Source organism: Pyxicephalus adspersus, chromosome 9 (assembly GCF_032062135.1).
Source record: "Pyxicephalus adspersus chromosome 9, UCB_Pads_2.0, whole genome shotgun sequence".
Lineage (NCBI taxonomy): Eukaryota > Metazoa > Chordata > Amphibia > Anura > Pyxicephalidae > Pyxicephalus > Pyxicephalus adspersus.
Window position 1 is genome coordinate 18,949,833 of NC_092866.1, and position 25,461 is coordinate 18,975,293.

At 39.3% G+C, this 25,461-nt stretch overlaps 1 pseudogene; it reads left to right on the top strand.

Annotated features, from left to right (window-relative positions):
- The first annotated feature begins 10,815 nt into the window (after positions 1 to 10,815).
- LOC140338486 (protein phosphatase 1 regulatory subunit 3D-like) lies at positions 10,816 to 15,989 on the top strand (annotated as a pseudogene).
- The last annotated feature ends 9,472 nt before the right edge of the window (positions 15,990 to 25,461 follow it).

The window sequence follows — 25,461 nt, forward strand, 5'->3', positions numbered from 1 at the left end:
TGAACTCACACAGACCCCTGTCTGTGTCTTTCCAAGCCAAGCAGAACTCACACAGACCCTTGTCTGTGTCTCTCCAAGTCAAGCTACTGACTGAGCTCCTGGCTCTATGTTATATCCCCACCCTCAGTGCTTCTTCATTAATTATCTCACAGGTGAGAGTCTTCCACCTGCTACTTCACACAGGAGAGGAATCCTGGGCAAATTACTTCACATAAAAGAGGAATCTTGGGCAAATATATCTCCCTTCCACCTCCAATCCTTCCTTGGTGTCACATAATATATATAAAATTAATAATTACAGTATTACACTGTAAGGCCCTGGTCCTGCACCAGTACTCGCCAGACACCAGTTCCCCAACTCTTCAAGGCTATAAAGTCCCAGCAGCCAATGGAACTGATCTGTCTCTAGAATCCCCTTCAGCAGTGCACAGCCCCAGAGTGTGCAGGGGATGCCAATAAAGAATATAAGTATGGCTGCACAGCTAAAGGGGAGCTGGGGCTGCTGCAATTTTATGGTTATTTTTGCTGCTGCAAGTGACATTGCTGGAGAAAACAGAGTTTGTGGAATACTGTGGTGGCACAGCACAGAAATGCCAGCCCAATAAGTGTTTCCTAACATAAATTAATATTATACACATCAAGATTTGTTTGTCAAAATTAAGTATTTATTCCTATTACTGTATTTGAATTAATTTTGGAGGTATGTGACTATAATTCTGGAACACCATTTCTTTGCTAATAAAATTTATCCTTTTTTTGGGGTATATCACCATCTGAAGAATTTCTGTCCTGGGGACAACTTTTTAAGAGACAAGAAGACAGAAGATAATGTGTTTTTTAAGTTAAGGAATGCTAGAACCTCAGTTACAGTAATACTGTTTCTCCTTCTCTCCATGTCTGGTAAAAACATTGTCCCTTAGCTTTTTTAGTTGAAAATGGAGTGTTATAAATTCATGTACCACATCCCCCATTAATTTCAATCTTCCACCAAACATTGCAGATATACATGTAAACGTTTTTTTAGGTACTTTACACATCTTATACAAATTTTAGTTACAATTCAAAAATAAATAATAAACGATTATCACATTATGGCAATACATCAATACTTTACAATAAAACACTACTAATAGCTAAATAAAAACTTAATCAACCATTGTCCCAAGTGCAGCTGCCTCCTTTCTTGATGTGTCCAATAGGCTTCACCAGAAGAACAATTTATGGAACCTTCATCAATGATTCTAGATAAATGTAAACTTTGAAAATAAATACATTTTCACTTGAGCCAACATCTTGAGTGGAAATGTATTATGAATTACAAGTGTTTGCCTCACAGAGGGCTTTGTGACCTCCAGTAAATGAAGTTACCATCCTAGCCTATCACCATTTTCATTAAAAACACTTGTCTCAAGGCCTGTACATATTTTCCCCTACCTACAGTTCCATCGTAAATATGTCATCAAGGGATCAATATCTAATAGTTAAGCACCCAGTCTGCTGGCACTGGAATGTTATTTGATATTATTCTTTAACACAACACCACTGGTAATACAGCCTATCCATTGAATAGAAACTGGTGACATCACTGAGGATGCAGTCTATCCATTACCTACAGACCAGTGACATCACAGATTGCAGTCATTTTATTCACTTAAGCCCAGTAACTTTAATGTGAATACACCCTATATGTTCAATAGTGATTGGTGGGAATGAGAATGAAGGCTAATCATAAACTAGAGACTAGTGACAGTATATCATTCACTAAAGACTGCTGATCATACTATAAATGTGTCCTATCTGTTTACTACAAGCTGGTGACAACACTAAGAATACCACCTATCCATTAAATAGAGATCAATTACATTTTTAATAATGTAACCTTTCCATTTATCAGAGTCAGGTTACATCAATAGGAATATATCGTAATAAATCTCTGGAGACCAATCATCCATCACTGAGAATGCAGCCTATCCAATACCTAGAAACCAATTACATCAATGGGAATAAAGCCTATCCAATAACTAAAGACTGGTGACATCACTGTTAAGGCATCCTATCTGCTTACTTAAAGTGATGACATCACTGAGAATGTAGTCTATCTAGCCACTTATGACATCAATGAAAATGGAGCCCATCCTTTTACTACAGACCGATGACATCACTGTAACTGCTCTCTGTCTATTTATTAGAAATTGGTGACATTACTAAGAATTAAACCTTTCCATACTTCGGAGACCAGTAACACCTCTGGGTATGAGGACTGTCCATTCACTAGAGACTGGTGGCTGCACCAAGAATGCTGATCAGTAGAGACCTCCTATATCACCAATGTTATGTGTTATCCATGTGGCTGACTGGCTACACAGAGCTGACTTAGTTATTATTAAAACTAGATATTCAACTGTACCAAACTGCTAATGTGCAGCAGAAAGACATTCAGTCACAAAGAGAAATGTCAAATCATACCATTTCACACAGTATTTATTCTATATAAAAATGTCCGGATTGACGAAACCTCCATACTAACCATGTCCCATGGCAGATTCTTAATTATGTCACCTAGAAGCCAGGTGAAGGCACAAGAGTTTTCTATAATAATAATAATAAAAAAAAAGGGAGGAGCAGAAGTAAAAGGCACAACAGTCATTAACGTTCTGCTCCATCCACACAAATCAGCCTTGGTGACCTATCAGCTAAAGAAAATAAAATTCTGGAACAAATATTGCTGAGAATACTGTGTGACTTTCAGAAAGAAGTTCATAAAAGAACCTAGCTAGGTGGCTAGCTGAGCAAGGGGAGGGAGGAAATACAAATTAATCATGTATCCTTCCTTGTCAGTCAGAGCTTGGTATGAATGTGCTCAATGGCTGCAACACAAAGTAATGTAATATTGATACACAAACTCTGTGGTCACTGATATTGTGAAAACTTCCTTCCTTGAAAATTCTGCAACCCAACAATCCTCAGCAGCACAATGTTTATTGGCAATCTACACAATGTACCACTATGAGGTCTCAAAGAGATGTTTTGGGTAGAGTGGTAAGGGGTTAGGGCTCTTGTCCGGTCTTGTTCCCATTGGTGAGATTGGTGGGACAACTCTCACCAGCACTATACATAAATGGAATCTCAGATTGTTACCTTCCAATAGGGTTACCTACTTTGGTCATATCTGTCTGAGAAGGGATTTCCTCTTACTTAAAAACTTTGGGAATTAAATATGCTTGAAGGCAAACACATCCTGTGCCCACATAAAAAGGACTGAATGGATATGTAGAACTAATGGGCAAATAATTGTCTAAAGATGCATGGGGAGCCGAGGACTATGGGGACCATGTTTATCATGGAGAAGGGATTTTGATCTTTGAAGACGATATTGAAAATATATAAATTTGTATTAAAATATTTGGAAGAAGCATTAGAGCAGCAAATGTGTGCCTGCCCCACTCCCATTTGCTGTATCATACCAGGTTGCATGTCTTCTCTCAACATTTGGGGTCCCATTGTTGATGGGAAGGAGTGGGAGTTTGCTGGTGAGCTTATGGTGGAATCTAGAAACTGTCTATAATAAGAAGTTGACCAGATCCATTCTTTCCCTGGTAAAAAAGTGGGTAGTGGGTAAGGGGTACATTAATACTTCTTAACCTCTACCACCAGGAGTTAAATGTAAATATTCACATACTCCCTGTAAAAAGACTTTCATTGGAATAAAAACACATAATCACCAACTTAAAAAAGTTTATTTATGTCTCTGGAAGTAGTTCCCTAATCAGTGACAATGACTTTGTATCCAGTAATGTTCACACCTTGAAGAGCTGTTGCAATATGACAAATCCCCTTGCTGCAGTTATAGTACTGAGTGAGTTAACTGACTATTTTGATTGGTTCTTTTATTGATAAGTGGGAACCCCTACATTCCTACATATTTTTATTATTAGTATCATTTTGAAACATTATTATTATTATGAAAAATGTATATACATATTTTTACAGCACCAACACATTACGCAGTGTTTTACATTAAATAGACAGGAGAAGAAGAGGACCCTGCCCTGAAGAGCTTACAATCTAGAAGGTGGTGGAAATAACACTCAATAGGAGGGAAGATATGGAATAGAGGGAAGTAGTGAGGGTTTTAAAAGACAGAAGAAGAGGGGTTCATAGCAACAGGTTCACAATAACTCCCATTCTAAACAAAGCATACATATTTTTTATTTACTTTGTTCAGCTGGCAGAAGCCAAAAAAACACCTAGTACCTCGGGGGAGGGATCAGTCACTCCCCTTGCCCTCATGTAACAGGGCTGGTGGGGGGACTTGATACTTTTACATGGGCTTAAAGACCTTGGAGCTTACATAGGTCTAACTTTAGTTTCTCCTAAAAGCCGAGACAGAACAACTGAAGTTTGTTTTAACAATAAAAAAAGACAATCAGAATTTAATTGGTTTCCAATGATTCATGGCTTCATTTTTCCTTTCGAGTATTTTGCATAAACAAGGCCCTGTTGTGGCTAAGAATTAGAAAAAAATTCTATAAATCATGATACTGTAGAAGACAGAGGGATGAGGTAATGCAATATTGCTTGATTATACCCGAGGGCACTTGGAGACAATGCCAGTCATTTGTAATATTTATTCAATTCTTGTCTGTCTATTGCAATTGCCTTGCTTGCAATTGCCTTTCATATTTTAGAATGAGCAGCTCTCAGAATAAACTGGGAGCCATAAAGGTAATTTATTCATCATATGTTGCTTGATTTAGAATATTGACAGACAGTGTTTTTATGTTCTATACAAACCTGATATTTTGAAATATATATATTATATATTTTTTATATATTTATATTTTATTTTTATTACTCCAGGCACCATCCATACTTTACCCCAAGAGGCTGACCTTATGATAGTTGGTAGGCACAAAGTTATAAGCATGCACCATTGCCGCCATGTGACAATGTCTGGGCCTGCTGATAGGTCAGCTAGGCCCTGGGCATTGTACTGTTAAATATAGCCGGGGAAGCAAATATATCCTCCAGTATGAAAAACTTAGTGTGTGTAAATGTGTCCTTGAATGGCAAAGGTGAAAGGTATGGTCAGCTTTTTAGGTTAGCTACCAGTTTATTTCTTTTCTTTACAGGTTTTCCATAGGGCTCTGCCCCACTTCTCCACTGCCCTGAGGTGCCCTACTGCATTTTACTTGTTAATTCCCATTGCTATATTGCAACCTTATTTATTTAGAATGGGCTGCCAATACTCTGCAGTGGGGTGTACTAATGCCACCATAAAATATTGCAACTTGCATTGCCCATGTAAAAACAAAAAATGGCCTGGTTCCTCACCAACGAGAAAATGTGGGCTATACTTATGGCCAAATTGCAGTGAGTTGGATCTCCTTGGATCGAATACTATATGCCCATGGGATGGGATTGTTCATTCATGACCCTATGACTGCCCCATACCTAGCCCCACCTTAAACCCTTAAAACTGCATTGCCAGATGGCTGAAGGCCTCCCCCCTCACCCCTTTTCTATCTTCTTTTCTGATACCACTGTGGGGGTTTGTTACCATTGAATTCTGCAACTTAGACAGCGAGTTATTTCCCCCATTTATGCTCAAGTTAAGAGTACAACAGCCGCTGGGGGCGATCCCCTAGACCTTCTATATTACTAGTAAAGGCAGGTCACATGTTGGTCCGCCTTCTCTCGTCCCAAAAAATGGTCATCCAGAACCAACCCCTCGAAGTGATGTAGTCACCAGTGGACTTGGACAGATCCAATGTTTTGTACAAATGAGTTGCATTGTAATACAATACTTTTTATGTCCCTTTTTTTATTCTTTATTATTGTTTCTTGTTTTTTTTTACTGTTCCCATTGAATCATTAGCATTTTCCTTTGTAACGGATAATAAAAATGTATTGAAACTAAAAAATACTTTGTGTTGTCAAGCACAAGAGGAGGAAATGTGCACATATGGTATGTACCAGATGTACTGCATTTGTATATGTATTTGGCATTGCATATACTTTTATGATGGATACTGCTGTTGTGATCCTGTATACATTAGCAGTGTCATTTCTTTAGAACACCATGGGAATATCCAATGTAGCTGTGACCTTCAATCATTGTCAAGCCATTGCTAAAAGTCAATGGGGTATTGTCTTCCAGGCACTGAACTCCCCTTAGTAACTGTAGTAAGTCTGGTTTTTCTAGCAACTAAATACTTAGCAGCTTGGGAGAAAACTGTAACACAGCCCTAGGTACAAAGCATTCCAGCCTAAAAGTCACGGCATAATCACTTGTGATACAACCAGGAGAGAGTTTTGTTTATGAGAATAAACAATGTAATTCAATAGTCATACAACAGAACTAAGGCTAGTAAGTGAGCAGTTAATCAATGGAGATTTGTTCTTATTTTGGAGATGATTCACAACTATAAGAAGAAAATTAAAAGTGTTTTGCAGCTTATAATAACCAGAACTCTTTGTCTTTATGTGCAGATTAGCTGATGGATGCTTGTTGGATCAAAGGGTTTACCCTGGCCTTGCACCCATCTACTAGTCTATGGTCAGCTTAAGCCGTATGTAAAAAATGGGTCCATATAAATTGAATAATAAATAGATAAAAAATTGGAAATGGATAAAATTAAAATTAAATGACAATATCTATTAGCTAAATAAATGACAAAAGCTTTACCAAACCATTTTCATCAGAAATGATAAAGATACCTAATGCATTTTATAAACTTGCATTGTCATTCTATTGGGTTAGCCAATAAATGGTATCACCTTATTTTACCCTTTCTGCTTCTATCAATGACTCCAAAACTCGTATGTCTTCTGCGATAGTTCTAATACCGTATCTGTGACATTTTCCAGTCAACTGGAAACAATATCTCATCTTGAATATAAAGCTGCTGCTTCTGTGTAAATCAAGAGAGTTTGTGTCTGTATAAACAACGGTATATCTGACCCATAGGTTTGAGAATTTATATTGCACATGCAAGGAAGATCAGATAATCTTTGTCACCATGGAAACTTGTCACCAAAGTGCTTGAATGAATATTACAATTCACTTCCCTAGAGGTGACATTGAACCAGAAAAAAAAATCTATATTGGCCAATAGATAACTTCCCCTAAAGCGGCCAGTGATGCCTATGGGCACTCATAAACGTGAGAATGCCCACCAATCTTGTCATGTGTCATATCCACTGAACCATAAGAAAGAACTTCAAGATCAGTAACAGAGTAATTTGTTTGCTAAAAAAAATTATTCAAAACTGTATACTGTATATTTTAAACAAAGGTAGTTTTATATATTATATTATGTATACATATTAGAATATGTTCCTATATTAACTTGTTGTAATTAGCTGTACAGAACACCCATATTATTAGAAAAAAAACAAGCAGACTATTTTACCCTACACAATTCTGTCAGTGTAACAATGCGAATATCTAAGAAGTAAAGGGACAGATATGATATTATGTGCTGCTACTTTATTGTCTATTTATGCATGGCCTCCACTATACACATAAACATAAACATGTTCCTGTACTATACACACAAACATACACACAATGTTTACTAAACACAAAACAGACAAAATGTACTGTAAATGCATACATATATACATGCAATCTGTACCGTGGGCCGTATAGGAGGGATTCTTTTATGCATTACTGATAACACTGAGGGAATGTTGGGCTGCCATGTTTGTTATCACAGATATGTTTGATTCCTGGTTTGATTCCTGGCCCCTATCTCTGAGCTCACCGCAATTCTTCCCTTCTATATATTAAATAATGCCAGGTTTTTAAACCTGAACACCAGATAGTAATGGTAATTTTCTTTAGAAAGCAGCCACAGCCTGAGTATAAAAACATACCCCCTGCTAGCATGTTGTAGAAAAGGACACTTGCTTTCACGGAACCCACATTTTAAACCAGGTTGGTACACCTTTTGTTTCGATGCACCTGCAATGTGTTTAGCTGATTTCAACTGCCAGTCCAAAGGTTTTTAACAGTGTTTGACTTAATCTTTTAAGTACAGCAAATTATCCATTGATCTTCAAAGAATGCACACAACTCTTAAGCCTTGTTGTGCACTAACAGTACATATAATTTTTGTGCACTGGGTTGTGTCAGCCCTCAAGTTGCTACTCAACCACTCTTATACTGTCCATAGTTTGGTCAGTAGATGCATGAGCAGGTAAATGATTGATATCTTTCCGATATTGTTTCCCTGGTCACTGCTGTACACCTATTCATCAGCCCTATTCTGTAGCTGCCCCTGTCTACCCTGACCACTAATTGTTGAGAGCACTCCTCCCAATAACTTACATTATTGGTGGTTAAAGTGGAGCATTGATTTGTCAAGGGACAGATACTCCTGATCATAGTTACATAGTAAGTCAGGTTGAAAAAAGACAAAAGGCCATCAAGTTCAACCACTAGGCAAATAATCCCAGATAAAAACCCTATAGGCATATTGATCCAGAGGAAGGCAAATAAAAAAGCCCTGGTACAATTTGCTCCAACAGGGGAAAAAAATTCCTTCCTGATTCCATGAGGCAATGGAATGTTCTCTGGTATTTTTACTTTAAAGCTATAACACCCAGCTATATTCTGTGCTTCTAGAAAAAAACATCCATCTTTTTTTTAGAGCAATCTTTAGTAGTTGCTGAAACTACTTCCTTTCACATTTTCACATACCTTACAGTGAAGAATCCCTTTCTTATCCGGAGCTTCTTTTCCTCCAGACGCAGAGTGCCCTCTTGTTCTTTGTAATGATCTCAAAGTAAATAATGGGGAAGAGAGTTCTCTATATGGACCATTTATATATTTACACAGGGTGATCATATCCCCCCTTATAGGACTCTTCTCAATATGGATATTGATCAAACATCAATCCAGAATGCCCTATTTACTAATATATTATGAATTAGATTTATATTGAATCTAATGAAGATTCCATATGAAACATCAATTAGCGTGTGGTCAGCATTACTGTCAGATCTCTACAACATAAAAGCAATGTAACAACAAGGATGTCTAAACAACCACTTTATTACACAGGAAGAATTCAGAAAACACAGAACAGAACTGAATTTAGAAAAAATTCTAATAAAGCAGATATACCAAAACATTAAACAACAGAACAGAAGTAGGAAAAGTTCATTGTAAGAGCTTATATAGCCTTTCAGCTAAAAACATTGCAAATCCCTCTGCAACATCTACAGCCATGGGGATATTTCTAGCATTATCTCTGAGCTTCATCTCCAAGGATAACTCACCAGGAACAATGAACGCACTTCTGTATCTAGAGAGGGTTAAAATACATCAGAGAGAATGCAAATTTTTTTTTTCAGTTTCATCAGTCAGTTTGCTTCCTTGTCACATGGAATTAATGACTACAGACAAGTGTTGTGCGCCATGGTGCATGAGGTTTTTCTCTGAAGGTACCAATTCCCCTAACTTGAAGAGATAGCCGATTCCATAGGTGCAAATATTTACACTCATTTCTATAAATGGAAGCTTAGGAAAGAGAAGAGATTTTGGAGAGTTGTGAACAGCTGGCTTAACACTGATGGTGATCAGAAAAGAAGCCTGCAAGATTAACCCTTTCCTATCTTCAGTCTTTACCAAATCATCATTTTATTCAGTCTATGCAATGTCTCTGTACATGGTGAATACATGCAATGTCTTTAGAGTAGATACAGAAAGGATTTGGACAATTTGCAGCATATCTGATGCAGGACCTGTGTCTTTACAAGCATCACCTCTATCTCAATACATTTTGTAGAATACCCTGCAAACAAGTGCTTGGTAATGGTTTAATTATCTGAGCTAATAATCATCTCACCAGAGACAAAGAAAACCCTTAAGATGCAAAGTTGCTTAATTAAATGAAGCCTTTCAAGAGACGCAGACTTGTATGGTTGGTAGCAGGCAAAATGAGCTACTGCTATACAATGTGCAATGACTCATCCAAAGAATTCTTGTTAGCTGTACACATAAACTATGCAGACATTTTATGCAAGTTTGGCTAGGGGTATCTGATGTAAGTATTGCTGGTGACACTTCTGGCTAAAGGGGGATGGTAAGGGTGCAAATGTGGCATTTGCCTATGATCCCTACCTTCACCGAAACCCCAAATACCAGAATGCCAGGGGGTGCGAAGACCTGAAATGCTGTACATTTGGGCACCCCTCTATATATTTGCCCAGGGCCCTGGTTGGTGATAATTGGACAGATTCATTATAAGAATGGGACAATGATAATGTAACGACTGTGTGGAAGAATCTGTAAGGTCACACGCTATGAAATACTAGTAACAAAGCTTAGCCATTGCTTAAATTTGGCCTATAGGCTAAAAATCTCTTTTCTATCAATATGTTATCAGTGGTCATGTGACTGCTGGGTCTCGTTTTTTTCCCTCAACCTCAGTTGAGTCCCATATTGACGTCCCATATTTTGCATCAATAACCTACCTCTTATTTAATTCTGTGGTTACAAATAGGGAGTGGGGTTGGTGGCATGGTACAGGATGCTGTACGTTGGTATAGTGTTGTATTCATTCATACACAGCCATGTAGATGGATCCAAAACAAATATAGTAGTGGTGGGGTGGTTTGAGATTCTGTACCCTGGACAACATGGCAATTGGAAACCTGGAAGTAACCTGAACCAGTATATGATATTCTAGGAAGGGAAGGTTGCTGGCAAGTTCACCCTAATAAGTAATAGTAATAATAAAAGGGCATATAAACACTGTACATGGAAAAATAAAGGTTAATGTTTTTGACCAAGCACCGGAGAACATGAAGGACCAGTAAGAGCCACCACACTGCATCTACCCTATTAAAAAAACAATGGCCAATCATGACGGTTATTTAGTGATCCAGCATGGTGGTTAGTGGGCACCATTTTCTCCCTGACTCAAGCTGAGTAAGCATTTGTAGTACATATATATTTTTATACTAGTCCTCTTTTCTGCTTGGTATCACCCTATAGAACATTGTATCTAAACCAGGGTTCCATGGAACCCTACAGTTCTCCCAAATGTTGCTAGGGGTTCCTTGAGTCATTTATGACTCTTACGACAATTTAACTAACACCAATTATCTTTTTAGCTATCATATTCTTCTTACTGACAACCACACTAATGTTCTGTGAACTGTGGATATAGTAATTATAAAAGAGGTTCCCGCAATGTTAAAAAGTTTGAGAAACACTGTTATAGAAGTACCATTCAATAGTTTCCCAGTCCTCACAGTCAGTTCAGGTCTGTGGGTTCTACTTACTGAGCACCCTATGGGCAGACCCTTTGCCATGTGTTATATTTGGTGTCTATAGACATCATAGTCTATTTACTGCCCAAAATCTCTACAGGTTGACCCAGTCACCAGATCGGATTTTCTAGAACTGGTTAGACAGCGCAAGGTATGCTTGGAAACTTTGCATACAGATCCTTTCAGCATCAGTGGAGACCTAAGAGTCCTCAACCTGTCCTGTGAGAAAAATCCAGCAACGGAGGAGTGCCGGATTTTCGAAAAATTCTGGAATTTGTATGCTGTCTATATTCAACAGAAAATAACTACCTGTCCTTTAAATGGATGCTGAATCCATATTGGGTCTATACAGCAGCAAATAAAGGTATAAGCAGGAAAGCACGTGCAAGCAAGACCCAACAGCTGATTCTAGAGTACAGTGCCTTTAAAACAGCACCTCCAAATACCAGTGTAAATTTGAAAATGAAATCTGAACGAACAGGATTATTGATTTAATGTACAGCGCTGCCCAATATGTTGGCGCTATATAAATCCTGTTTAATAACAATAATCGATGGCCTGATTTTTGAATGTCAACCTGTAGTACTCAAAGCAATGGACACCATATTCAGGGTCCCTTGCCCTGATCTTTAAGCTTGGCATCATAGCATGAGGAGGAACCCAATCTCATCCTGAGAAAACCAGATTAGTTGATTCTCCAACAAAGTGCACCTGTCATGTGAGAGAAGTGAAGAACCCAGAGGAAAGTCCCCAACACTAACCACAAGCAGTCCATTAGCAATGTCATGAGTATAGCAGCCAATGCAGCTTCCATATTTCCCTGATGACAGTTGTATTTTAATCCCCAGGGTGCTTCAGAAAATGATGAAGTCAGTTGTTGTATTCCCTGCAAGCATTGATGATTGGAGCCCAGGCAATGCCAGTGTTAATGATGAAGGGGAGAGGAGTGAGGAGGGAGGTGACGCTCCAGTATGAATGAGGATTGCTGCAGACATGGCACAGCCCTTTCTTGCAGTTGCACAGCAGGAATGAGCGCAGTTCGGGGTCTGGGCACGCTTTGACGCTAGGCACTGCCACTCTTCCATCCAGCGCTGTGCGCAAAGGGTTATATGAACGATGCTGAGCGCCTCCTCCTCTGCTAGCGCTGCTTGTAGTTCCTGCAGGGATGTTATGTGCGTCACGACACGTCAGCCCCAGCATCTTCCTGCCGCTCTGCTACACACACAGCCCATTTCATGTGGTGGGGACACCGAGGAGACCACAAGTAGCTGCCTGGGGTGTATGGACACCATGCCCACCCATCGCCACCTGCTACCCCGCAACTTCAGCTGCACTGCTGTGCTGTATGGGGAAAGCCCAGAGAGCCCAGAGGACGAGGAGAACCACGATGGGGGGGAGGAAGCTGTGGAAAAGAACAAAGAGCCCAGCAAACCTATCACCAGGGGAAGAGAGGTCAACATAGTTCCGCAGAGTCCGACCGCACGCAGAAGAGCCAAGTCTCTCCCCACCCCTGCTGAACGGAGACACCTGGAAGTGGTGGCTCCTAGAAAGAAGGAGGTGAGATTTGCAGATTCTTTGGGACTTGAACTCACTTCAGTTCGGCATTTTAGTGACGCGGAGATGCCCAGAGTTCCCTATCACGTGCTTGCTGGGCTGCGCTGCAGGGAGGCGTGCCCCGCAGGGGCTGAGCTTAGCACGCTACTATTCCGTCCAGCTCCTGGCTCCGCCCACCTGGAACCCCTCTTTACGAACCCAGTCACCAGATCGGATTTTTTAGAACTGGTTAGACAGCGCAAGGTCTGCTTGGAAACTTTGCATACAGATCCTTTCAGCATCAGTGGAGACCTAAGAGTCCTCAACCTGTCCTATGAGAAGGAAGTAATGGTCAGGTACACTGTGGATTCCTGGAAAACCTCTAATGAAGTGACTGCTGGCTATCAACGGGGGTTTAGCGACAGGTTCACGGACCGCTTTTCGTTTAAGTTGCTTTGCCCAACTCTGTTGAATAAAGAAGGGATGCTGGAATTCGCCATTCGTTATTGGGTTTGCGGTACGGAGTACTGGGATAACAACGACGGTGCAAATTACAAGGTGAAAAGTCACAGGGCCACGGTATCTCCACCCAAGGAGTACGACAGTGCTTGGATCCACTTCATTTAGCAACGTACAGGGCCCAAGAAGGTCTGCTGGTCTTCGGATTTGTATTCCATGTACCATGGGCCACCAAGAAGGAGTCTCCAGAGGTCAATGAGGTGGATATTGAGGATCTGTAACATGCTATTGTAATATTTAGTCTAGTGAAACAAGGCATTCATTATTTGAAAATAGGAAGATCTCAAAGGTTATATTTATTTATGTGCAACAAGTGGAGACCGAGCAGAGCCATCAGGCACATGGAGAGGATGAAGGGATAGTCAAGGTCATAAATGCAATATATTTTTGAAGGAAACTATTTTTGAAATGCCACATTGCCTTTCAAGATGAGAGTATACCAGTAAGCATCCATGGCTCAGGGTGTGACGGAAGAGAATATTTTCATTTGTGGCAACCACTCTGTACAAATTGTTCGTCTGTAATGGTCCATTGTGACCAATTTTTTCTATCTATTGGATGTCTACCATTCTTCTCAGCAGGTCTGGATTATCCCTAACGTATACCAAGGAAACCTGCTGACTTCTCTACTTTTATCTGGGTTCCTTAAGAGCTAGATTCACCCAACTTTTACTTGGGATTCACCCTTTTTTCCTAGTTTGATCCTAATAATGTGTGAATCTTAAGAAAAAGTTGTGTGAGAACAAAAATAGACCTCAAGGTGTTTATTTCTGGGCTTGTTCAAGTGGACGGTAATAACGGTAGCCACTTACCAGTGGAGCAGTTACAGGTGGGTAGGCATTTTTTGGGCATTTATTGTCTTGTTTTATAGAGTTGTGGTTATCTTGTCTAGAAACTGGTGCTAGATAGGAAGTGGAAATATGTCATTTGTTTGTATTTCTTCCTTACAAACACCAAATGCCTAAAAAGCTTCTTTTCAGGCGTTTGGCAAGCATTTTCATTCAAGTCTATGGAAGTGGTTGAGCTACCTTGCACCCATCAGAAACTGCGTGTAGCATCTCATCACCCTCCAAATCCACAACGCAATGGCACTGCCTGCTAAACGCCTGCAAATAAAGACTTTTCAACCGGTCTCCTGCATTTCACTGATAATTAAAGCGTTTGGTGGTTCCTTCACATTTTCCTAGAGGTGAAATGCTGGGAAACTGCTTGTTAAACCCTCCGTCTGAGCAAGTCCTTAATGTCCCATAAGTAACTTTTATAAATGTTTGTTTAGTATCTGAAGCAGCCATTTGGTGGGTTTACCCAACATCCTGCCTGTCGATATACCATTGCACTAACACAGATTAACAAGGCATGAGGTATAATGTGTATTGTGTTCTAGTGATATGGCTAGTTCTTGTTAAATCTCATGCACTTCATGCCGTAGCCTGCTAAATGGCTGCTTTTACTGTAGCAGTGGTCAGTCTACCCAAAACTGGTTCCTTTTAGTTCTTGATAGATACTGGTGGTTAAAATTCTTATCAGCATCTTATATTTGAAGGTGACCCTAGAGGTCACCTCTCTATACCTCCATTCCCTGGACTACCTAACTTCTTATTTCATTAGAGAGAATGCAGTAATGTGAGTCAGACTGATAGCAAGGGGCAAATGTAGGGATCCCTTCATGGATTCTCCATGGGGTAAAATAAGCCAGTAATATAGACCAATAAGCCAAAAAAACCATTGACCAATAAGCCAGTAATACTCACTATAGTCTAATAAGCCAGTAATACTCACCATAGACCTATAAATCAGTAATACACACCATATACCACTAAGCCAGTAATACTCACCATAGACAAATAAACCAGTAATACTCACCATAGACCATTAAGCCAAAAATTCCATAGACCAATAAGCCAATAATACCATGCACCAATAAGCCAGTAATATTCACTATACACCACCTTGAGTTATCAGTTTTGTATGGACTGACCCTCTAAAGATAATAACAGTTTTTAACCGTTACTTGCTAAGTTGATGCATGTTTCACAACTCTACAAGTAGGGTGCTCTTATTTCATAACCGTAACCATATGTGTGCCTGTGAAAATAATTGTCTGGGTCAGCTTATGCTTGGCTGATACACATGACAGATAATTATTTACTTGTTGGTACATTTGTACTAATAGTGTAAAGATTAGTAATGTTTCCAATCAGTTTTATTAGCTTTGTGCTGTTTACTGGGCTGCAATTGGTAGGATCACCTCTGCTCTTTACACTATTTCATTTAGTAAAGGTCTTTCTATTTCAGTTTGATGGTACAAAGTAAAGATGAAGAACCAAGTGCAGTAGCCCAGCACCGATCTATCCTTCACCGTCTTCAGTCCAGTAACCTAAAACCCAACTGCTTCGGGCTACTGTAATTGGCATATCGTCGTTGCTTTTTTTGCTTTGCCTTTTTTAGGTTTGTGTGTGCAGTGTAGATCTTACATCTCTTTTGAGGAATTTCAATTGTGCTTTCCAGTTATTTTTATATAGTGCATCACACCTGCTGTGCTTTATGTAACACTTATCTAAGTATTGTCTCACCAATTTATTTTTTGTGCATTTATTGTAATTTTTTTATAAATGTCCTGAACACAAGTGGTTCTCCTCTGCAATGGAAGTCAGAGGAGAGCTGTGTTAAACAGGTCACTGGTGAATAATTTATGGTTTCTGCACCGCACATTGCCATATGTAGGCTAGCTTATCTGTCTGCTGTTCCCCAAAAAGGGGTTTTATTTTTAGATTCTGAGGTCAGGCAAAGAGAACTGTTGACAGACTTGTATTATCTTCACCACCGCTCACATTCATAGCAGCGTACTTGCACATTGTGTGTCTGCGTAGAATTTGCACTATGTTTAGTATTTCATCTGTTGCATCCATTGGTATGCTTAGGTGCCGCTGTCCAAAATCATTAAATGTATCCGGTTCTAGTGGTTAGGTGATGAATGTATGGACTATAAAATGCTAATCTGGGTGGAATGTTTCACACTATAATGTAGACAAGCCTCAGTTTAGGATGTGCAGTGGTCAATCACTTAGTCTTTAATTATTGTTTTAGGTTTATTAGTAGCCAACCCCCCCCCCCCCTCAGCACCACCCTGCAAAGTGCATTCATATCAATGTGTCAATACATGAGCATTGAATGTTTGGACGGCGGGCGGTAAAATGCATGCTGCAGACTTCGAGGGCTGGAAAATGACCGCAAACGTGCCTAGACGGTTAACAGCTTCCATTAAAAAATCATTGTAGGCTATGATTGGTGGTTTCTGGGTTTACAAGAATTTTTTTTTTGCAGATCTTGCAACATTTATAGGGCAGCAAGCTGCCTGTTTTCCAAAAATGTTATCATTGTCACACCAAAACTGCAAGAAACGCTCCTTAAGAATGGCTTACAACCGCCTCGTGGTTTCCAGACTTTTTTTATGCCTTAAGGAGATTAAATGCTTCCATGTTGAGTACTTTAATAACCAATGATGCACAGGTGCTGAAACTAATATGCAATTGCATGTTTGAGGTTACAGCATTTCAAATCTTCCATAATAAGAAATGGCAAATTTACAAAGGCATAGCTTGCATTGTATACAGCATACAGGTACAAAGCTTTCATCAAGCACATACCTCTTCTAGCAAAAGCTGATCTTTGTTTCTGAAAAGACTGGTTGCCTGAGTATTATGCTGATCCTGTGTTTTCAACAAGTTAAGTCACTGATCGGAAACTGATTTACTAAGACCTACCCGATCCATATACTTCCACTTGGTTAGTGACTTGGAAATGGTTGACCCCAGAGGATCAGAATGACAGTCATATACTTAACAGTCTTTGAAAGCAGTAATGACATTCAGGCCAACCTTTCTTTAATTTTTCTTTACCTAATTTGGAAATGTTTAACTTGAGTGTCGGTTATCAGTCTAGACAAGTGGTCTTCGTACACTAGCAAGAATTTACTGTCTGAAGACTGTGTTATCTATGTGTTAGGGCCCATTTACACCAGGGTGGTAACAGTTGATACATGGAATGGGGGGCTGCCAATCATTGTCAAAGGCACCCTAACATACTTCCAAAATACATTTGTGCTGCAAAATGTAGCCAGATGACTTTGTGCATTGATCGATTTTGAAATAGGTTACTTACCCAAATGCACGTCGTAATGTGACAGTATATATTGCAGTGCATTTTGTTCTGGTGTGAATCGGCTTTTAGTATTTGTCTTTGTAAAGTCATCTTTAGGTTGTGTGTCAAACGGCTTTTTAAAACATCAATATTAATTTAGGAGACTTTTGAGATTATTTAAAGTGTATTGTAGGCCAGGGGTGTCAAACTCTGGCCCGGGGGCCAAATCTGGCCCACAACGTCCTTTTTTTGCCCCCAAAGAAATCCTTAATATGAACTGCAGCTGTCCCACCGCTGTATTGAAATAGGGCGGCTACTACAGTTTGCGGCATCACTCATGTCTATAGACCAGCAGCCTCTCTGCCTATGCATGGCCCACATTGGACTGTTTTATAGATGCAAATAATGCCTGAAATTTTAGTAGCGGTGCTATTTCAATGAAGAGGGAGATTTAGGCGGCGGGCCACTCATATGATTTAGCTACGAATTGGCCGAGTCTGGCATTTCCAGCAACCCCCCTTAGCTGTACTTTTCCTTGCTACTCCAAGGCATAGATTTGAATGGTTGGATTTTCATGGAAGAATATTGTTATTGTTATTGTTAGCCTGTGCAAAAAGGTTACCATTTAAATTTTATTTAGAAGGCTATAAATAGAGAGAGAGACATAAGGTTTTTTCTTAAATAAAAGAAATGTTTCCATATGAAAGGGGTTTATATCTAATGATAAGGAAAAATTTCAATAAATTTCAAGGTTGGCCCGTGACTTTGTCTAAGTTTTTAATTTTGTCCCTCTGTGTATTTGAGTTTGACACCCCTGTTGTAGGTGAGTTTACCTGCTTTAGCTGCTCATGCATTCCCATAGACTTGCATGGGTACTTATAAAAAACAAAAGCCCATACTGTTTTATATTACAATTATCTCTTCAAGGTTAGAGGAACCATTTTTACCATTTTGTGTTATCCTTAAGTTGTGGAATTTCGCTAACCCGTTGAAATAGACTGCATTTCTTGGAGATATAGCTAGTGACTTTTTTGCTCCTGCTGTGTTAGTTAAGTGTGCATTAAATAATCATCCTGATGTTTCTATTTTCCTCCTGTCTGATCCGCAGCAGTTCATATCACCCTGCAGGCCACATCATCTGCCACACAGTTATCGGCTGCCACAGACATTGTCTGACAATGCTGACAGCTGAGCTCTTGCAGGGCCCTTCTGCTTCCCTATTTCTCACCAGTATTTGAATTTGCACGTACGCTGACTCTGGGAGATGTACGTAATGTTACATACTTCTTCTTTATTGGCTGAAAATCTCGATTATCACTGAAGCTGAGTTTAACTCCTCTTCTTCAGAAAATTGTTTCACAATCTCCGCCATATTTGGCAAGCTTGGTTTTAATGTGGGTGTAGTTGTATATTGGCACCTGCTGTGCATTCTGCTTTTGTTGAAGGATAACTTTATCTTTGTGGAGGTTTTTGGCAGTATGATAGGTTGTTAAAAGGAAAAAATGGTATCACCCATTGTAATCAATATTGGACAGGAAACAAGTAGCCCTTGCTGCTTTTTGTGTTCTCCTAAATAGTAAGTGTATCCAAAACTAATTTAGGTATAAGTGGCCTCATCTACTGGATTCTGATATCTCTTGTGAACTCTAGAAGAGTTTTCTGTTTTTTTTAACCTTCCATGGTGTCTTGCTGCTGCAAGGACCATGCTGTCCTGCGCTTGGTTGACCTGTGGTGGTTCTGAAATTCAGAAGACTAATGAAAACCAAGCTAATTCACACTCCAAGTTTGGGTTGACCTGTGGTGGTTCTGAAGTTCAGAAGACTAATGAAAACCAAGCTAGAAGACTAATGAAAACCAAGCTAATTCACACTCCTAGTTGGGTTGACCTGTGGTGGTTCTGAAGTTTAGAAGACTAATGAAAACCAAGCTAATTCACACTCCAATTTTGGGTTGACCTGTGGTGGTTCTGAAGTTCAGAAGACTAATGAAAACTAAGCTGATTCACACTCCAACTTTGGGTAGACTGAACTTTTAAAGGAAACCTAACATAAAATATATAGAGGCTGCCATTGATGAGCATTTCTTAGCTATCAGGGTGATAAAATGGCTCCAATATTTTCTAGTCACTGAGCCTTTCTTCATCTCCATGCTTGTTCGTGGTCAGTGTACTCAAAGTACTGAAGCCAGCCAGGGAATCAGAATTATTAGAAGGTGGTCAGATATGTAGCCTTTGTATTTCTATCAGTATAAGTGCCCTTTAAACATTGTTAGATAAATGTCAGCACAGTGATGTGTCCAGCCAAAGCATGGCTCTGTGAGTGTAGCTACGAAGGGGTTGCAGCTGCTTACGTGTTGGCCGGGCCTGGATAACCTCCAGGTTGCCCTTCTTGCTTGAATGAATGAAGGTCATTGAATGGGCAAGGAAACAGTTGAGAATGTGTGGAGACTTCAAGTGCCCTCTGGAGATAATAGTGTCACAGATGTAAAATATTGGCACCAGTGCTCTACATAAGGAATCCACCAATCTAGTCCTCGAGGGTCCGGATCTGCACACATTCTTAGTTTTACTGTAATAGATAGCAGTGAATGTAAGTAAGGAAAAGATTCTGTTTATAACAAACTCTGGCCTGTATGTGACCCTTAAGGGCTGGAGGTGAGGACACCTGCTCTACACCTTCAGTGACATTATATTTGAATTTTAAAGGGCATTACAGCAGGAACTATTCAAAGACAGCTATTCTAATTGCTCCTCAACATCCTTCCACCATGAGGTCCAGAATTCTGGAAAAGAAGAACTTTTTCTGGAATTCTGGAAAAACAGCACTGTAGATAATAGTACGGCTTACAAAAACGTCAGTCTTTTAAAAATTAATTAAAAAAATTCTACCTGATGGATTTAGGTGGAAGGACGGGATAAATCCAATCTATTATCATTGGTTACCTTCTTGCATCTTTCCATTCTAAAGGATCTTTTTATATACTTTCTCCTCCGGTCTGCTGCCTATTCTACCTGTTGTGTAGGACCTCTAGAATACAAAGAGACTTTTCAGAGAGCCAGACGAAAATTGCTGAAGTAGGTTTGGAAATAAAAGCATATACCTAAGCACTTCAGAGAAATGAAACTGATGTAAATCATCCCCTCCAAGATCAGTCTGTAAAAACATCTTAACCATTTATAGTCCCGGCTTTGTCACTGGTGGTTCTTTTTCTGCTCCGGGCACAGGGACAGCTAATTAAGATGCAACAAGGCAGCGTGAGTGCTCATTCTTCAGGATTCCATCCTGTTGCCTAGCTGTTTAGCTGTTTGTGGCTTTTTTTAAATACATTCCCAGGAGCTAAGTCTCTTCCGGGCTTGGGAAGGTCATCTCTCGATCACCCAAGCATAGATGATTTACAGATGTCACTTGTAGATATTGACTGGTTACACAGGTGTGAATAAGAAACTGATAATGTGACATTTACAGTGAAGGCTTTTCACTTGGTGTCTAATTTTTGGAGCATGAAAGGAATAATGGTGTTTATGCGTCATTGTTGAAGGGATTATATTGCAGTGTTATTGTTTGGCTGTGTTGCTTCCTTTTTTTTTGGTTTGTAAAGATGATGTGTGCAATAGAATTTCTTCATAACTAATTTATTCTGTGTGAAATAAAATATTATTTATTTTTTAAACATTATTTAACCTTGTGCGTCTAGATTCCATTTACTATGGAGTAATTGTGTTTCATGTCTAGAACATCAGCTTGTTTAATAAGTCAATAAAATTATATCAAACAAATGGCCAATAGTAATCAATCAAAATTCATCTTTATGGAAAACCTATACTATTTGCTATATTTTAAATATGTGAGCTTCAACAGTGTCCCAACAAGCTCAATGGGGCTAAACTCAGAAGGTCAGTAAGGTTGGGGTCCAGTTACCACTTCCTCTTGCCAGTTACCACTCCTTCAGTGGTGACGCTTTGTGCCGTGTTTCATCCGCGGCCATCTATTGTTAATTAATGCCGCCCACTGTCAAATTTTAACATGCTGGTTCATTAAGAATTATATAATTCAATATATAATTAAGAATTAAGAATCAATAATTGGAATAGCCAAAGAGTTGGCAATGTGCCCATAAATGCCTGTGCCCTTCATTCCTCTGGCTTAACTTCTTGAGCAAACTCTGGGGCTTGTCACTATATTGTTGCAGGATTCAGATTTCTGTTTAATGGACCATTTGTATTGCAAAGCCTGGAGATCCTGAACAAACAACTATACTAAAAATGATTCCATCTTTAAACACATATGGGTGGCTGCTATTGGTGACCTTCTGAAAATGCTAGTTACCTGCCCTTTATGCTGAGCCACCTGCTTTAGTTCGTTTTTAGTCTTTAGTCCAGAGTTTCCTAAACTTCCTACAGCCCTTGACATGAATTTCAGATCTTTAGGCAACCCCTGCTATAATAAAATATATTCACAATTCACAGAACATTAGTGTGGTGTTCAGTGGAAAGATTGTCTGTCACATGTGTGGCCATCGGGAATAATGTCATCCATACAGGTAGCCAAAAAGATCATTGGTGTCAGTTGAACTGATCTGAGAGGCACAAATTGAACCCCTAGGAACCTGTGGAGCAACCCTGGTTGAGAAACATGGCTCTAACCCATAACAAGTATTCAGACAAAAAAAATAGTAATCCTTATCTGCCTACTTGCTCTGGGTGTTTGACTTCAAATATTAAAGCCAGAGAGCCACGTTGACCAAAGAATTTAGCATTTTCAGGAGCAGATGTAATCAGTGACAGTCTTTTATAATGTTAAATTGTTGTCAGGACTTTTTCCCTAAAATTGAACCATAAGAGTGTCGGAGTATAATCAGGCTGTTAGTGAAATTATGGTGTGGTTACTGCTTCCTCATACCGCTATTCTGCTTCCTTGGGTGCGTCGCTACATGTAGTGTCCCAACAGAGGCCCCCAAAGAAAATGAATGGGGGTGACAGTGAACTGTTGAGTACTGCTGATTGTAGTTGTTCCAAGGTGCGGGTGGCTGAGCAGCTGGCAAGGTGCTAGCTACCAAGATCCACACTGGAATGCCAGTCTGATCATAGCCTTAACGGGTGTAGTCATAAAAAAAGAAGAGGGGGCACGGAACTAGTGAAGGCTATCAGTGGCGAGAGTGCACTGAGAGCTTATACGGGGGTCCCAAAAAAAGTTAAGGCACGGTGTGCCCGCCCCACTGCACCCCTGATCCTTAAGCTGAACTCTAAGCAAATAGTTTAAAACAGTTTAAATACATATATAAAGACTGTTTTATCATCAACCCTGTCTGGTGGGGGCGGAGTCCTGATTTTTTATTGTTAGATTTCAGTAACACCTCCAGGGTATGTCCACATCCTCAATCTGTGACTGGACATTGAATGCAGGAGCAGCAGCAGTATTCTCATCAATTTTTTAAAGCTGATTGGGAAGAAGCTGTAGGTGGAAGGTGGCCTCAGTTTTGTAACCCAACTTTTCAGTAACCACCCAAAAACAGTTGAGTGGTTACTGAAAAGAGCAGGGTGGTGCACCTAGCTAAAAGGGTCTAGGGAGAACACTGAGCAGACTAATCAGCTCATCTCTGCCTTTCCTGCTGCTATCAGTGTGCATCTTGCCCAGTACCTTGGCTTCCTGTGCTACTTCTTCCTTCCCCAGTCTGATCAGGGGTGTAGTGGGGCGGGCACGCGTGGGCACGCCGTGCCCTCACTTTTTCCGGGACCGCTGTATAGGCTCTCCCTGCACCCTCACCATGGATAACATTCACTATTACAGTCCCCCCTCTTCTTTTTTTACGACTGCACCCCTGAGTCTGATCTCTCTGTACATTGAACTGCAAGGAAGAGACCAACATAGTCAAAGACATTGCTTGCATTAAAACAAATGTAAGGATGTAATAATAAATACAGTGTTGCTTTCATTTTAATTGTTTTTCTCATCTGCCTGGAGTTCAGCTTTATACTCTACTGTCATCTTTTTGTGTTTGTGCACCATGTAACACTTGACAAGTAAAAAAAAAAACCGAAAACATTATTTGTATTTCAAAGACTATTACCTGTCAGCTCCTCTTGGTGTTTTCTTTATCTATATTTGATGAATGCCTAAATTAGGCTACGCTATTTTTATATCTGTACTTCCTGCGTTCGCATATCCCCGGTATGTACTGCTAATGAAACTTGTTTTGCTTAATCATTTTGAAATACCTTTAGCAAATGGATTTAGAGGAAGTTGTTAAAGATTTGTGAGCATGTACTTACCTTTAGCATTGAAGGATTTCTTTGAATATGTGATGTGTTGTTTTTGTCTTTGTGCTAATTTTCTGATTCGGTAATTGCCTGTATACTTCACAATATTTTAAAAGATGAATGGCTTTTCTGCTTTTTATGCAGGTTGCCGAATCAGATGCATTTGTAGCCTTGGCAAGGTCATTAAGTGTTAGGATTGACTGGTTAATCCAAGGTTCATGGCTAGAAACTAAAATCCTGCTTGATAGGATCTCTAGTGATCTGGCCATCTGGCCTTCACATAGTTAGACTTGGGGTTACGTGGCCATGAAGATATGAGAAGGCCAGCCATCACTTACCAGCCATGTACGTATATTTTGAGTATAATTATATTATTTTACTATTGGTATAAAGTTTATATGTAATAAAAATATAAATTTTACACAGTTTTCAAAGATCACCTCATAGCGTAGTCAAATATGGGATATGAGTGAGCACCTAGTTCATATTTCTCTCCAGGACCATGTTGATGATAATGGTGAAGAATCTGTGACTTAGATACCTTATCATAAAGTTGTAGTCCAAATGGTTATGCCTGTTATCTCTTCTCTTACTCTTCTTGTGTAGAGCAAGGCACAAGGAACAGCAGTCAGAAGCATGATGTGATATCATACTTCATAAATATAAGGCCATATGTCAAGGGATGGGGAGCTTCGCATTTGCATGAGACTGAGAAGCCTAGAAAATTAAAAATAGCACAGTATTAAACTAAGGATCTCCATCATTAAACATACAGTATAGGGTTAATCCTTTATTTGGCTGATTTTGCCAAATAAAAATACTGGGCCCAATATCCTTTTGATTACTTGAAAAAAAAAAATTACACTTTTAAAATAGTAATCTAATATTTACCATTTATAAACAGAGCCAATAGTTTTTCACCAAAGTATATTTATTATGCTCATTCGCTAGATTCTATACTGTTTTTACCCTAGAATATATTATTATATAATATTAGGGATGTTATAGTGTGAATATAGAATACAAATAGACTTATTGTTCTAATTAGAGGTTTATTCTATTGTCCCAGAGTTTAATCCAGAGTTAGTTTATTACAGACTTAAAAAAATATAATATATTAGAGTCATATGCATGTGTGCACTTTATGCATTTCCTCATGGCAGTAAATGAATGATAGTCTATGATAATGCAGCTTGTAGAATATATTGTTTTACAGTAAATATTTACATGTCAGTTATATAGGATAAAGAACATATGTAATTACCAGCTTATGCTTCTGCTGCTATATAATTAACATTTTTAAATAGGAATATAGAAAAGTATTTCAATAATTTAAACATTGTATATTATATATTATTATACATTTCTTCAGATCTGACCTGGAGGGAGCACATGCTAGGTACCACCAATGTGGTGATGTTAATTATTAAAGAAAAGAGCCAGGGGTGTGGGCAGTTACAGTATTTGCAGAACTGCACATGCTGACAACAGTCCTTTTATATGCAGTTCTATGGCTCTGCAGGGGTGGGGAAATCAAATGTTTGGCCAATGTTTCTGTTGGCTTGAGTTGATCTTTAAACATAGAAAAACCAGGAAGCAATTACCAAGGGCATAGTTGTAGAAGTTATTCTGATATGCACTACATTTCAGGACTTCTAATTACCTCAAAGTTGCTAAAAGCATTGTTTTGGATTGTTTGAGATTTTGCTCCTTTTATAGAATCACCT